The following is a 13685-nucleotide window of genomic DNA, read 5'->3' as shown; positions in this document are numbered from 1 at the left end:
GATGTAATGACCCCAAAACGTGGAGAAGAAATCATTTGTATTTAACTATGAGCTGAGGTGTTTTAATTTAATTATATCCTTTGGAATTGAAGCATTATCCGTTGAGCCACGGCTTTAAAATTGAAATTACCGACCTTTATGGGTTCAGAAATCACAATTGAGGACTTAGATGTGTTAATGGAAATTTTTAGAACTATTTGGGAAACTTAATTGGAAATCTAATTTGTCTGGCTCGTTAATGTGCATTTGGGTGGTTAACTTGGTACTGCAAATTGAAGGCCTTAGAGACTTCAGAAATCGGAACAGGGGACATATTTATGATCATCATAATTTTTAGAGTCATTTGAAAAATTTAATTGAAATTTAATTTTGTGCGATTTGTAAGGGCGTGTTTGGCCCTCCGTATTTGTGATAAAGTTTATATAGTTAATCATGTGGGTGTATATGAGTTATAAGAGGAGGACTTATCTTTTGGGAGCTCAAAATATGTAAAAGAGAGGGGAAGACCCGTGAGAAAGAGAGCCAATAGAGAGTGAGAGAGAGGGTTCACCATTCTTGAGAGTTTGAGGGTGGCTTGAAGAAATTGGAGAGAAGAAGGAGAGCAACCATGGAAGCTTGGAGAAATTAAAGAGAACCATGAGGAAATCAAAGAGTGAACTAAGGTAAGATCAATTATCTTGAATCCTTGTGTTTAAGACATTAATTTCATGAAATCATGATAATAAAGGAAGCTTTGAACCCATGAACCTTGATTTTCTAAGAATTCCTTGATTGAAGAATTAAAATCATTAAATTTGTTTATTTTGAGATTATGGTGTTTGATGAAGAATAATAATGTGAAATTGGTCATGTATTAAAGGGTTTTGGGCTTTGATTTACATGTAATTAAGGTTTGATTTTGAAAATGAGAAGTCCCAAATTTTCAGCCATTTTCGGACTGCAAACTGCCCAGGCCGCACGTGCGGCACTGTTCCCCCGCACGTGCGGAGACAGCTCTGTCCAGCCAACTTTGAACAAGCATATCTTTTGTATCCGGACTCCGTTTTGAGTGATTCTTGAGCCTAAAATCAAGCCCCAGAAGTCTAGTTTCTAATGGCAGTGATCTCATGCCCAGATTCTAAATACAGAAATAGTTATGCCCAAATTAGTGACGACTATTCACTTTCTGTCAACCAGTTTTGTACCATTTCTTCACTTAAACCATTTCCCATCGATTTCTCCTGTTTTCTGAGACATGGATTATAACTTATTAAAGAATAATGAGCTTGGTACCACCATGGCTAATTGATTGAATGATCAAAAAGAATAAGTAAAGGATCGAGTATAATCTCATATAATGTGTTGTGCAATGTACTTGTAGGTCGAGACGAGGACATCATCCCAGTACTACCGGGAGCCGATCACTATGAGTAATAGTACCCTCAATGTTTCGTGACCCCGTTAATTACTATTGTTATTAACGTTATGTTGGACATGTATGCTATTAAGGAACAGTATGAGATCATGGAATTGTGAACTATGAACCTATGGAAACATCGAAAGAATTGTGAACTATGAATCTCCAACTTGTGAAATATGAAATGATGAGGCCGAGCGCCAATTGTGAAATATGAATCTCCGACTTGTGAATTTAAGAGGCCGAGGGCCGACTTGTGAATTTATGAGGCCGAGGGCCGATTTGTGAATTTGTGAACCTATTAGGCTAAGGGCCAATTTGTGAATTTGTGAACCTATTAGGCCGAGGGCCAAGCTGTGAAATACGTTGTACTTATTATTAATAATTATTAGTAGTACTCTGTCAAACGCCAACTAACTATGTCACACCCCAGACTTGCCCCTAAAAGTTTGGGCATGACCTATTCAACCGGACTCTTAACCTGACATACATAACATATGGGGCCTGAACGGAAGCATTTGACAATATAAACGAACATATAAAAGAAAACTATATCCATTGAGCGACCTGAATTATGCCAGGATCATAAGCTGAACATAATGCAAACAAATACGTAGTAGTATGCCTCGGAAAATTTAGTTATAAACATATACATATATAGACTCAGCCCCCATAATTGGGCACAACAAAAATAGTAAAAAGAAAAAGGATTATATACACTTCAACCTTAGGTAGGTAATCAAGGTATAAACCAAAAGCTCAATAAAACTCCATAGAATGGCTGTCTTTACTTAAGTGCCTGGACTCTCCGGGGTTGACACCAAAAAGAGTGGATCCCACAGGTTAAGACTGACCTTCAGGTAGGATACCTACAGAACATACGTAACATGAAGTGAGCCAAGCTCAGTGAATAGCAATACCTAAATAAAACAATGCTTAACTTGAACATAAAACATATCAATGCTTATATAAATAAAGAGAGCACTTAATTTAATTCTGTCTTAAGTTCAGATTGATCTTGTCGGTTACAAAGTCACAGATTGGCCCTCGGCCCAAAGAGTTCACACATTCGCACTTTGGCCCCCAGCCTAACAGATTCATAACTACGTAGCTTCACAAATTGGCCCTCGGCCTCATAGATTCACCTTTCACATATTTCACAAATGGCCCTCGGCCTCATAGATTCACATTTCACATATTTCACAAATGGCCCTTGGCCACATAGCTTCATAGTTCACAAGTTCACAATATTTCACAAAATCATGTATTCTTAAACCACGGTATTATTACCCCCGGGCAAGGGCCACAAACCACGGTATTATTACCCCCGGGCAAGGGCCACAAAGGTTCGTAACTTCACGATTTCTTTTAAGCCTTCATAATTTTACATTGTTTCTCACATGGCACACGTAGCTTCTTAAACTCTTTTGATGTTTCCATAAGTTCATAAATTCACAAAGTGGAGGTTCTTACTTCACAAATTATATCTTCCAACATATTGTATCTTTCACATAATGGCCATAGGCCTCATGATTTTCATATATTTACAGACCAAATCATACATATCATGTCATATATATAAACGGAAACAAAGTCATACATAGTCATGAAGCTTGAATCATAACAAAATCAGAATTCTTATGTAACACATCAAAATAACTTCAAGTTCATATGGGTATACATAGCTCTTTTCACTTGTTCTGATCTTTCGAAGGTGACCACACTTACTTGATAACTTGTAATTGAATGGCCTGTGGTTCATTAATAACAAACAGTATACCCTCATATTTACATAGATGCCGATCTTTCAAGAGTAACATAAATCCTTTGACGTAGTTCACTTGGTAGCATACAAAAGTAACACAATGGTGTAAGTGTTCATATACATTAACATAGTTAGTTTACAATTAAGAGCGTGTCAATGGTAATCGTGGCATCATTCATAGGAGTTAGCATAGTTAACTTTCAGTTTAACTGAACATTCTGATAATTATTACTAAAAGGTAAGCACAGTATACAAATTGTATGAGTTCAAAGATACGTGGATACCATACTTCTATAATGCTCATACATTCCACTTGTTCATCACGAACCACTATAGCTATCTTGCAAATAACAGAATATTAGTATTCTTGTCAACAGTATACAGAATGCACTGCCCAATAATACCTTTAGATTTCCAATCAATATAATATTAACATACTTACTTGTAAGGAACAGAACGTTAACCATAATAATCATTAACAGTAATTAAACGGACTTCCACAGTACTACTACTCACAGTGATCGGTTCCCGATGGTAATGGTACAATGTCCTCGTCTCGATCTACAATTACAAAGCACAACACATAATATGAGGTTATACTCGATCCTTTACTTATTCTCTTTAGTCATTTAATCAATTAGTCATGGTGGTACCACTCATTATGCTTTAATAAGGTGTAATCCATGCCTTAGAAAATAGGAGAAATCGATGGGAAATGGTTTAAGTGAAGAAAAGGGGCAAAATCGGTTGATAAAAAGTGACCAGTCGTCACTAATTTGGGCATGACTATTCCTGTATTTATAATTTGAGAGTGAGACTGGCGCCATTAGAAACTAGACTTCCGGGGCTTGATTTTAGGCTCAAGAATCACTCAAAACGGAGTCCGAATGCAAAAGATATGCTTGATCAAAGTTGGCTGAACAAGCTGTCTTCCGCACGTGCGGCAAGAAGCCCCGCACGTGCGGCGATTTGGGCAGAAAGCTGTTCGAAAATTCAGCAAAAATCCAATTTTTGGTGCTCTTGTTCAAGGCTCAAAATAGGGTCTTTTAATTGGTAAACATGGGTCAAAATCATGTAATTAGAAGCCATAAAATAGATCAACTTCCTACAATTTGAATCTTTGATCTTAATTTACAAACATAACTTCATTTCATAACATTCCCATCTTCACACATACATAGACATATATATACACACATGATCATTTAGCTACATAGTCAAGCTCAAGAAACATGATTCTAATTAATCATTCACCACTTACTTGTTCCATACATAACCCTAATTTGTAAAACATGAAGAACTTCCTACTTAATTATCAAGGAGAGGAACCAATTAGAATGAATTACACATACCTTAAGCCTTACATCCTTCAATCTTTAATCCTTTCTAATTTCTCCATCTTTCTTCTTGTTGAGTTCTCAATTTCCCCCTCTCTCACGTGGCTCCCCCCTTTTCTCTAGATATTTTTGATTTTTGATTCTAAATAATGAGTCCACCCATTCATAAAGCACCCAATATATATAAATATACACACACACCAACATAACACAATAAAGAGAGCCAAACGTGGCCTTACGAATCGCGAAAAATCAAATTTCAATTAAACTTTTCAGATAACTCACAAAATTATGCTGATCATAAATATGTCCCCTGTTCTGGTTTCTGAAGCTTCTAAGGCCTTTAATTTGCAGTATAAAATTAATCACCCAACGTCCATCAACGAATCAGAAAAATTAGATTTCAAATTAATTTTCCCAAATAATTCCAAAAATTCCCATTAACATACCCAAGTACTCAATTTTGATTTTTGAACCCATAAAGGTCGGTAATTCAAATTTTAAGTCCTTAACTCAACTGATAATGCTCCAATTCTAATAGATATAATTAAATACAAACACATCATCTCATAGATAAATAAAAGTGATTTCTTATACGCATTTTGGGGTCATTACAAACTATGTATGACTCTGATTAATAGTTGATGTGAACATTCTATTTTTCGTAAGTAAATTATGTCGTTTATTAATGAGCAAAGAGAACTTGTGTTCATTCTGGAATAATGGTTTTAGAGTAACTATGAAAGCATACCGTGTTGCTACTAATGGGCCTGAGGCCGATCAATTATAAATCATCGAGTATGGATATTTCTGAGGGATCAAAATAATTGGATAAGCTATGTGCGTCCGTATGAGTCTGAAATAGTTCTGTTGTGTTACATATGGACCCGAGGTCATTCAGAACCTACGATATGAATGCAAAGGTTTAACGTTATTATATGCTCTCTGTAATAGTATGATTCGTATTCTGTTATGCACGAGATAACTGTGTTAATCGATAACTAAGTCATGAGAAGTTTATGTGCGCTATACCATAATGGAATTCTTAAGGAACTAAGGTTATTTTGTTTTTGTTTATCCGTTTCGGTTATGTTATGTTATGACATAATATGCATTGTTTGGTCTTTATGACCTAATGATATATTCTGGTATGGAACAAACTGCTGTACGAAGCTAAGTGCTACACCTTGGTGGGAGCCACCTCTAGAATCCATACGAGCCACCTCTTGAGTCCATACACAGTTATTTCTGGGCCGAAAGGCTATTCTGTATATTTCTGGGCCGAAAGGCTATTCTATATATTTCTGGGCCGAAAGGCTATTCTGTATATATTTCTGGGCCGAAAGGCTGTTCTGTATATATTTCTGGGCTGAAAGGCTGTTCCGTTATTTCTGGGCCTATGGCCGTTTTGTATCTGAAGACCTATGGCTGTTTTGTATATGCTGGGCTTAAAGCCACTCTGTCACGGAAACTGGACCCATGGTTGTTTTGGAAATAATTACGGAATGTAGTTAATCATATGTATCTGCAGTTATATGTTTTATTATTCAGGTTAAACATTACATTATTTATGTACTATTATTCACTGAGTTCACTCATTCTGTATTTTGTCTGTCTATTTCTGTAGGTAATCAACTGGGAGTTCAGTCCTAACCTTTAAGGCTCGTCTTTCTCTTGTCAACTTTGATGCGTCCAGGTACCTACCTGAAGCCGTGCATTTTGTAAAGTGTTGTTAGGTTATTGGCTTATGCTTTGGTTGTCTTTCATTAATATTTTCGTTACACGCCCAATTGTGGGTCTAAGTATGAATGTATAAGTGTGTAACCGAAGTTCGGGTGTATGTTTCTATATATTATGCACCTAATGCAATGAGTGCGGTCCTGGCATGGTAGAGGTAGCTCAATGGATGATGTTTTATGTTATTTTATAATGGTAATACTTCCGCTCAGGCCCCATATGTTATGTATAACAGGTTAAGTGTCTGTTTCTGAATAGGTCATGCCCAAACTTTTAGGGGCAAGTTTGGGGCGTGACACAAGAGCTTCATACTTTGTGTCCACATAAAAGCTTTCCGTATCTTCCAAAGTATCACTTTGTCTCAGAAAAAGCATGCCAGTTTAGAAAAGGTGGGAAATAGTGAAGAAAAGACTCAATTTCAGTTAGAGTAGTGGAATTGAGAGAATGGCTTTAATGAGTACATCACAAGCCCAAAGAAAGTTCTTCTGAGGAATCCTATTATGAAGGACATCAAAAGGTAGATGTCTAAAAGTTGTCCAAAGCATTTTAGCCTTAAACCTGGTATGACTAGAGGAAGGGTAAGATGGCCTATGCACACTTCAAACAGGATCCTCAAGGGCCATTTGAAGCTCTGAAATCCATTGGGGGCAGCAAGAAAGAGCTAGTGGCGTAGGCTCAGCCTAAAAGCCAGTTGGATATTGTACTTCAGTGACATGTTTGAGCCAATTAGAAGGGAACAATTTGGCTTGCTCAGCTAAAACTATAGGACTTAAACCCAATGAGGCCTCCTAAGAAGTGGGACTAAAACCCAATGAAGCCCCATGAAGAAAAATCTTTCGATTGACTCAAAAAGGAGCAGAAGACAAATGCCAAAAGTAAATGAAACGATTCTCATGCATAATACCCTTGAATCGAGGCTGGTAGGGACACACAACCCTGCTTTGACGAGTAGAAGGAATAGTATTGGGATCAACTCATTCCAAGGAATGGTGGTGGACCTTGAAACGACTAGCAGGTTCTATACGCAACTCCCAAGTATCCCAACCAGTAGCGGTTTTAGCCAATGAGGAAGGAACAATGGTCACGCCCAGACTTTTATTAATCGAATTCATTACTAAATCCTTTATATTATTACCATTTCCAATAATTCCATCCATTTAAGAAAATGAATAAAGAATAAATAATAACATTCTCTCACAACAATGATGATATATAAATAAAATATCGTACAATGCACTTAGGTTTACATTGAATTTGAATAAATAAATGGCACTACCCTTTATATAATACATGGCACTCAACCGACAGATAAAAAGGCCCCATGGCCGAAAAAGTACAAGACTTCAAGCCTTGAACAATCTTCCAGCCATGTATGTGAAAAATTTGTCAATATGTGGGATGAGCACTAAGTCCAGTAGAGATCCCAAAGTTCCTAACCAATCACAACATATAACTAGAAATGATCATGCATGCATCACAATATACCATATAAGTAATGTGATAGTTAATCTCTGAAAATATACTTATATAAACATAGTTTCTCAAAATTCCCTTTTTACGTAACACAGCATATAACACTTCTTCTCTTTCTAACTCTCGTTTTACTTCCAACAACAGTCTACAAATCCCGTTTCCTTTTTGTAAAAATCTTCCACGTTGACATAAAAGTATTCCATTTAAACATTTGTTCTGAAAACATAACCCCACACGCAAGTCATAACCCAGCCTCACATCTCAATACACTAAACGCATCTACGCACAAATATATTTACTATCCTCCTTAGCCATAGGCCTAAGGGCAAGGGACAACCACAAGATGTACGACGCCCCAAAATTTGACTCTAAGGGTTTGGATAATGTCACTAAAGAGTCCTTTAGTTAATAGCCAAGTAAGATCCTAGGATGGTCGGAGGAGTCAATATAGCCTCCCTTCTAAGTCTAACCACCTTAGATAGCAAGTTATCTTTTTGACAAATCTTAAGAGGTTACACATGGTCTCATAAGTAACGCGGAGATAGGCATGAGATTACAAAAGAAAATGATAATTATAGTGTTTCAAATCTTAAGTTACAAAACGAGTTCCATTACTATTACAATCCAAAAATAAATAAATAAATAAATAAAAGCACGAATAAACTCATAAGCAAAGCGACTTCTAACTTTCTCTAAAACAAACACAAGTCTTCAAATGTCTCTTGCTCTTTGTTGGTCTTGTATGTTTCTTTGGTATCTGACATGAAACGCCGTGAGCTTTAAAATCCCAAGAAATGCACACACACACCGTCCTTTTTTTCCCAATTTAATACAACAATGGCAATTACAACAATGGAGAAAGAAACATGGTATATAAGTAGATAACAATGGTTAAAAGGTTAGCTGTTAGTAAACTAGAAATCCCCAAAAGAGACTTCATCCTCCCAGCCACAAGAATCGAACATAGATTATTCGGTATGCCCCCTCTTTTGCTGCTTTGTTGCAGATTTACCTCGGATGCCTACCAATGGTTATATACCGTGTAGTGCCAACCACAAGGTCTCAAAAGAGACAGTAATAATGGGTCTTGCCCAAATCCCTCCTCACACCAAAATACCTAGGGTCTGAATACAACCGCCCCGTTTAAGGGTTCCGAAAACTACTTGAGCAGGACTTTAACTTCCAAATAGGGAATGCATCTTGTCAACCAATCAATATCTTAGTAACCTGTCCAAAAATTTGCAAACCCATTATCACCCATTAAGTTTCCCGTTTGAGTTAGATAATTTAAGTCAGAGTTAGGACATGCTCTTGAAACAACATCTATTGCACAAGTATGAACAACTACATCGCGCAAATGGAAGGAAATAAAGTTACAACACTTGAGATTCACATATCAAGATAGGCACAAGTAGCTCTAGGCATATTCAAGTAGTTAAGGGAATAACTTCACACAAGAATATAAATTTCCAGATTTGCGTAAGTGTGAGCATCATCGAAGGACAAAAATAAAAGGTACATAACTATTACATATGTAATCTCATACCAAGACATGAACATATGTTAATAAGCACATTCATGAAGACAAGACCATAAAACACCAATTCAAAACAAAATTTCCAGATTCTGTACCACTTAAAAATTAAAATTAAAATTAAAAGGGACATCTCAGATTTTTCCCTAACCTGGCCTTCCTATGGTTTGTAGAGAATTGTGTCTAGTTTTCAGAACATTTTTCTAAAATGGAATAACTTTTCTTAATTTTTAGTTATCTAAGAAACACTCCAATACTGTCCAAATTCGTCAACCGTTACCAAAATTGGATTTTCACATATAACGCTCACTCTTTTCCGATGAAACAAATTTTTATTAAAAGATAACTCTTTAAGGAAGAGTTTGACATAAAAATGATGTCCAGATGATTTTTCTACATTTTTCAAGAATTCTCAAAAGTTGGCTGTAAAATAGATTTTTCATGGACAATACTCAAAGTAAGAAGATTTGCGAGAAAAGAGGCCAACTAAGGAAAAATTTTCACTTATTTTGTGATGAAAATATGCTAAATAATATATATTAAACTAAGAAATTTGAATTGAAGGTATGCCTTTGGAAATTTTGAGAAAACGGTGTAGAAGAAGATAGTTTGTTACCGATTAAGAGAAAACGCAAGAAAGTTGGTACAAGACTCAACTCTTTTCTTCTTCTATTTTTTTTTAACACAAGAATACCATTTAAAACACATCTGAAATTAATGTTTAGAACCTAAGAGCATGTATTTGAAAGGAAAAAATGAAAGAGAGAGTTGTGTTGTGGCTTTCACAAGGCTTGATTGAATTGCTAGCAACTTTCCCTTTCTCTCCTTTCCTCCACCAAGCTCACTCTCTTCACTCTCTTTTCTTTCATCCATGTGGTGTGGTGTGTGTTGTTCTTGTGTGCAAAATGCTAAGGGTGAGGTTTCTTTTATAGGAAAATTGGTGCAAAAGGTCCATTTTGCCCATTGGTTGGAATTGGATTGAATATTTTGGATTTAGTTTGAATTCAATGGAATAGTGAATGGTTAGAGTACTTAATTGAGTACCTAAACGTAATCTAGTTAGGGTTTTATCTTAGTCAAACCAATCTAGTCACAAGTACAATGCATATGTACATATATATATATATATATATAAGTTTGTAACCAAAGTCAAAGATTTCCCTTAAATTATGCAAGTTTGTCTCAAAAGTACACTCATTGTATCTATGTAGCTATGGCTGGCCATATGATGGTGATTTGAGGGACTTATTTATTATATTTTTTGTGTACAAATGTTGAAAATTGTAAAGTATGGTGTATAAAAATAAATTTTAGGATACAAGTGCATATATATAATGGTACTTGTTTAGGGTCAATTTGTGATTTAATAAAAATGTGAGGGCTTTGGGTTTAATTTATGAATTGAAACATTTATTTTAGTGTAGAACTAAATTAAATTAGGGTTGGAGAGTGTAATTCGGTTTGGATTCTAGGGTTAAATTTGCAAATAAATGAAGAACTAAGAGCTTTATTATAATAACTCAAAATTTAGGGACTTAATAGGGTTTACAAAAGTTAGGGGTCTCACAATCTATCCCCCTTAATTAAATTTCATCCTTGAAATTTTTTCCATTCTTCATGTCTCAAAATGTTGTAGGGAATTGCATCCTAGTGCCGCCAACATATTTTTAATCATTCAGATCATCTTCTCCGCTTAAGTTCTTCTTCGTTCTATGTTTAGTCTTGTTCTAATAGTGGTGTTTTGAATCGAATTCCTCCCCGATTAATGACAAAGGAGATGCATTAATCTTCCGCATTCTTTGAAAACTTTGAGTTGTTCATCATATGGGTAATGGCGTTGCTGTTCCAGTGTGAGGGCTCGTATTGGCAAATTGTTGACGTGGTGATCTACACTTTGGTAATTTGTTGATGCCATTGTGTATGTTGATTTGTTGAATCATGGAAACTAATCTATCCCTCTTAAATAATAAAAGTATTCCATTGGATGGGTAAGTTATCTCCTTTTATGGGTAACTCTAGATAATAGTTGATGTACAAGTAACGAATCTATTTCGATTAATGTTGGGTATTCCTAAGGGTCCACATACAAGTTTTAATGGTTTGATATACTACAGTTACGAAGGAATGTAAAACATGTAGTCAAGATTGGTGATGTGTGAATGTAAAAGTACCAAGACTTGGATTAATAAAAGAGCATTTACGCCTTATGCTCAGATTACAAAAGCCCTTCAAAGAGGGCTCTAACTATTATCCTGGTTGTATTTTTCCTAAGCTCTTTTTGCTGCTCTTCAAGTCCCCTTGCGGCACCTTACTTGTCTTTTGGATTCAGTGTGGTGAGATCTTCTTCTTCTTGTAGTGTGAATGCTCTGCCGATTGGCCTCTAACTACTATTGAGTCTAGGCCTCTTATTGTTTCCTTCCCACTGATATAGTCGACCAGCTTGTTCTATTTGTCCATGGCTTCAGACCACTAATCCATTGTGTGTTTGCTCTCGTTCTTTTTACCTAATATCCTGATTGAACAAGTTGAGGACACTCATTCTTAAAATGTCCTAGTTGGCCACACTTATAACATTTCCTCATTATATTCCTCAATTCTTCACTACACCTTTGTTGTCGTTGTGTTCCTTTCTCATAAAGTGCTAATTTGGCTTGGTTCCTAATATCCTTCACTTTAAAATTTCATTGTTTAGCAGTCTTTCGCATAATTACCGATGGTTGTTGTCTTAAGTGTTTTTCTTGATCTCTGTCCTGCTGGGGACATTCAAACCTCTTATGTCCCATTTGTTGACAACGATAACATCGGATTGCCCTACTGGTTTTTCCTAAAAACTTTTCTTCAAATTTTGTTGTTGTGGTTATTGTGGTGTCAACCTGGAATAAGGGTTTTGTGCAACGTTTCCTTTTTGGTTTCTCCGAGGTCCTACAAATAATTGACTCTCTTTCCTCTTGTTCCCAATTCTCCATGTGTCAGCTACTTCTCTTTCTAAGGCATTGTCTACTACTTCAGCATATGTTTGGAGTCGTTGGGGTAAGACCCTTCCTCAAATTATAGGGTCTAGGCCCCACTTGAATCTCCACACCTTTTCCTCAGCATTTACTACATATTGAATTATCATGTCTTGCTCTAGCTTCTGAAATTCTTGGATCCTTTCCTATTTGATCTCGTCGGGGGGATACTTTCTTAAGAATAGATTTCTAAACTACACCCATGTCATTATTGTGATGTCGCTAGATTCCTTGATTAGGGTCCACCAATGGTCTACTTCCCCTCCCAGTTCATATCTAGCTAGAATAATTCTGCCAACATGCTCTGTTACTCCCATTGTATCTAGTATTTTTTCAATTTATTGAAGCCAGTTTTCCACTATCCTTAAATCTAATACTCCTATAAACTTTGGAGGTTTTTGTCCCCTAAACTCTAAAAGAGGCGAGTCCTTCCATCCTATCTGTTTCCTTTTAGGTGTCCTAATCCTTCTGAAATTTGACCCCCGAGGTGCGAAATTTCAATCGTGTACATTAGTCCATTCTTAAAATTTTGAGTTCCCAACACCATTTTCCTATTGCATTGGGCTCAAGTGTAGTCCACCATTTCTCTGTTTATAGTGTGTGGTAAGGTATAAGTTGGAGTCTAGTTATGGATGCAAAAGGGTAATCAACTAATTTTAGGTTAGAATTATCCTAGGGTGCTTGAAACAATAAGATCAAATAGTAGATAACAAATTTAGGGAAAAACACAATACTACTTCATATATAATAGTTGGTGCCATTGCAAAAGGTAGTAGGCTTCCTTACAAAAGGTTACATCTTGATAGCTCATGTGGCTGCCACACCTCCTACTACTATTCTTAGAGTTATACTAGATCGTACCACACCTATATTGACAGATACATTTACAACACTTAGAGATTACGGATTACAACTCTAAGCTTGGTTGCTACTAAATCGGTTAAAGTCTTGAAATGAGCTAACTTCTTGCCCTAGTGTGAGGAACAGCAACCCCGACGCTCTTACTGCTCTTGACTTTCAGGGGAATCTCCCCTGGTCCAATTGGGTGGGATTCTAGTTTGAGTGCTAACTCTGGATAAAAAGTTCCGCTCCTAAATTATGGAATGTGAGAAAAACCCAAGCCCATTCTAAAGTGCCTTGATAATTGCATCCAAAAATTTTTTGTCATCCTTCTCAAGCTCATGTGCATGCTTGAGAGCCCGATACTGACTTGTGAGTTAACATCGAATTACGGCTCTCTTTTGTTCATGGGTGAGATAGAGGCGTGCTTTTTCCACTATCCTTACTTGCTCGTTCAATTTTTCATTCCCCGTCCTTTTACACCATAGGTCATAAACTTGTGGGTCAAGGAGTTCAATGTGTTGGTCTTCTTGGAAACGGTAATAGCCCCAGTGGTCGTAGTGCCAAACGTTTGATTTGTCAGTGGCCATCCTAT

At 36.5% G+C, this 13685-nt stretch overlaps 1 long non-coding RNA gene across 1 annotated transcript; it reads right to left on the bottom strand.

Annotated features, from left to right (window-relative positions):
* Positions 1-1935: 1935 nt before the first annotated feature.
* Positions 1936-4660, bottom strand: LOC114302545 (uncharacterized). The gene is made up of 3 exons (XR_014358751.1): positions 4514-4660; positions 3678-3722; positions 1936-2265 (listed from the first exon to the last, which is right to left on the bottom strand). It is a non-coding gene; the product is annotated as an uncharacterized LOC114302545 (long non-coding RNA).
* Positions 4661-13685: the final 9025 nt, after the last annotated feature.

The sequence above is a fragment of the Camellia sinensis genome, unplaced genomic scaffold (assembly GCF_055761805.1).
Source record: "Camellia sinensis isolate YWXY unplaced genomic scaffold, ASM5576180v1 Unanchor4, whole genome shotgun sequence".
Classification (NCBI taxonomy): Eukaryota; Viridiplantae; Streptophyta; class Magnoliopsida; order Ericales; family Theaceae; genus Camellia; species Camellia sinensis.
The sequence above is the reverse complement of the archived record's forward strand: the minus strand, read 5'-3'. Positions and strand labels throughout refer to the sequence as shown.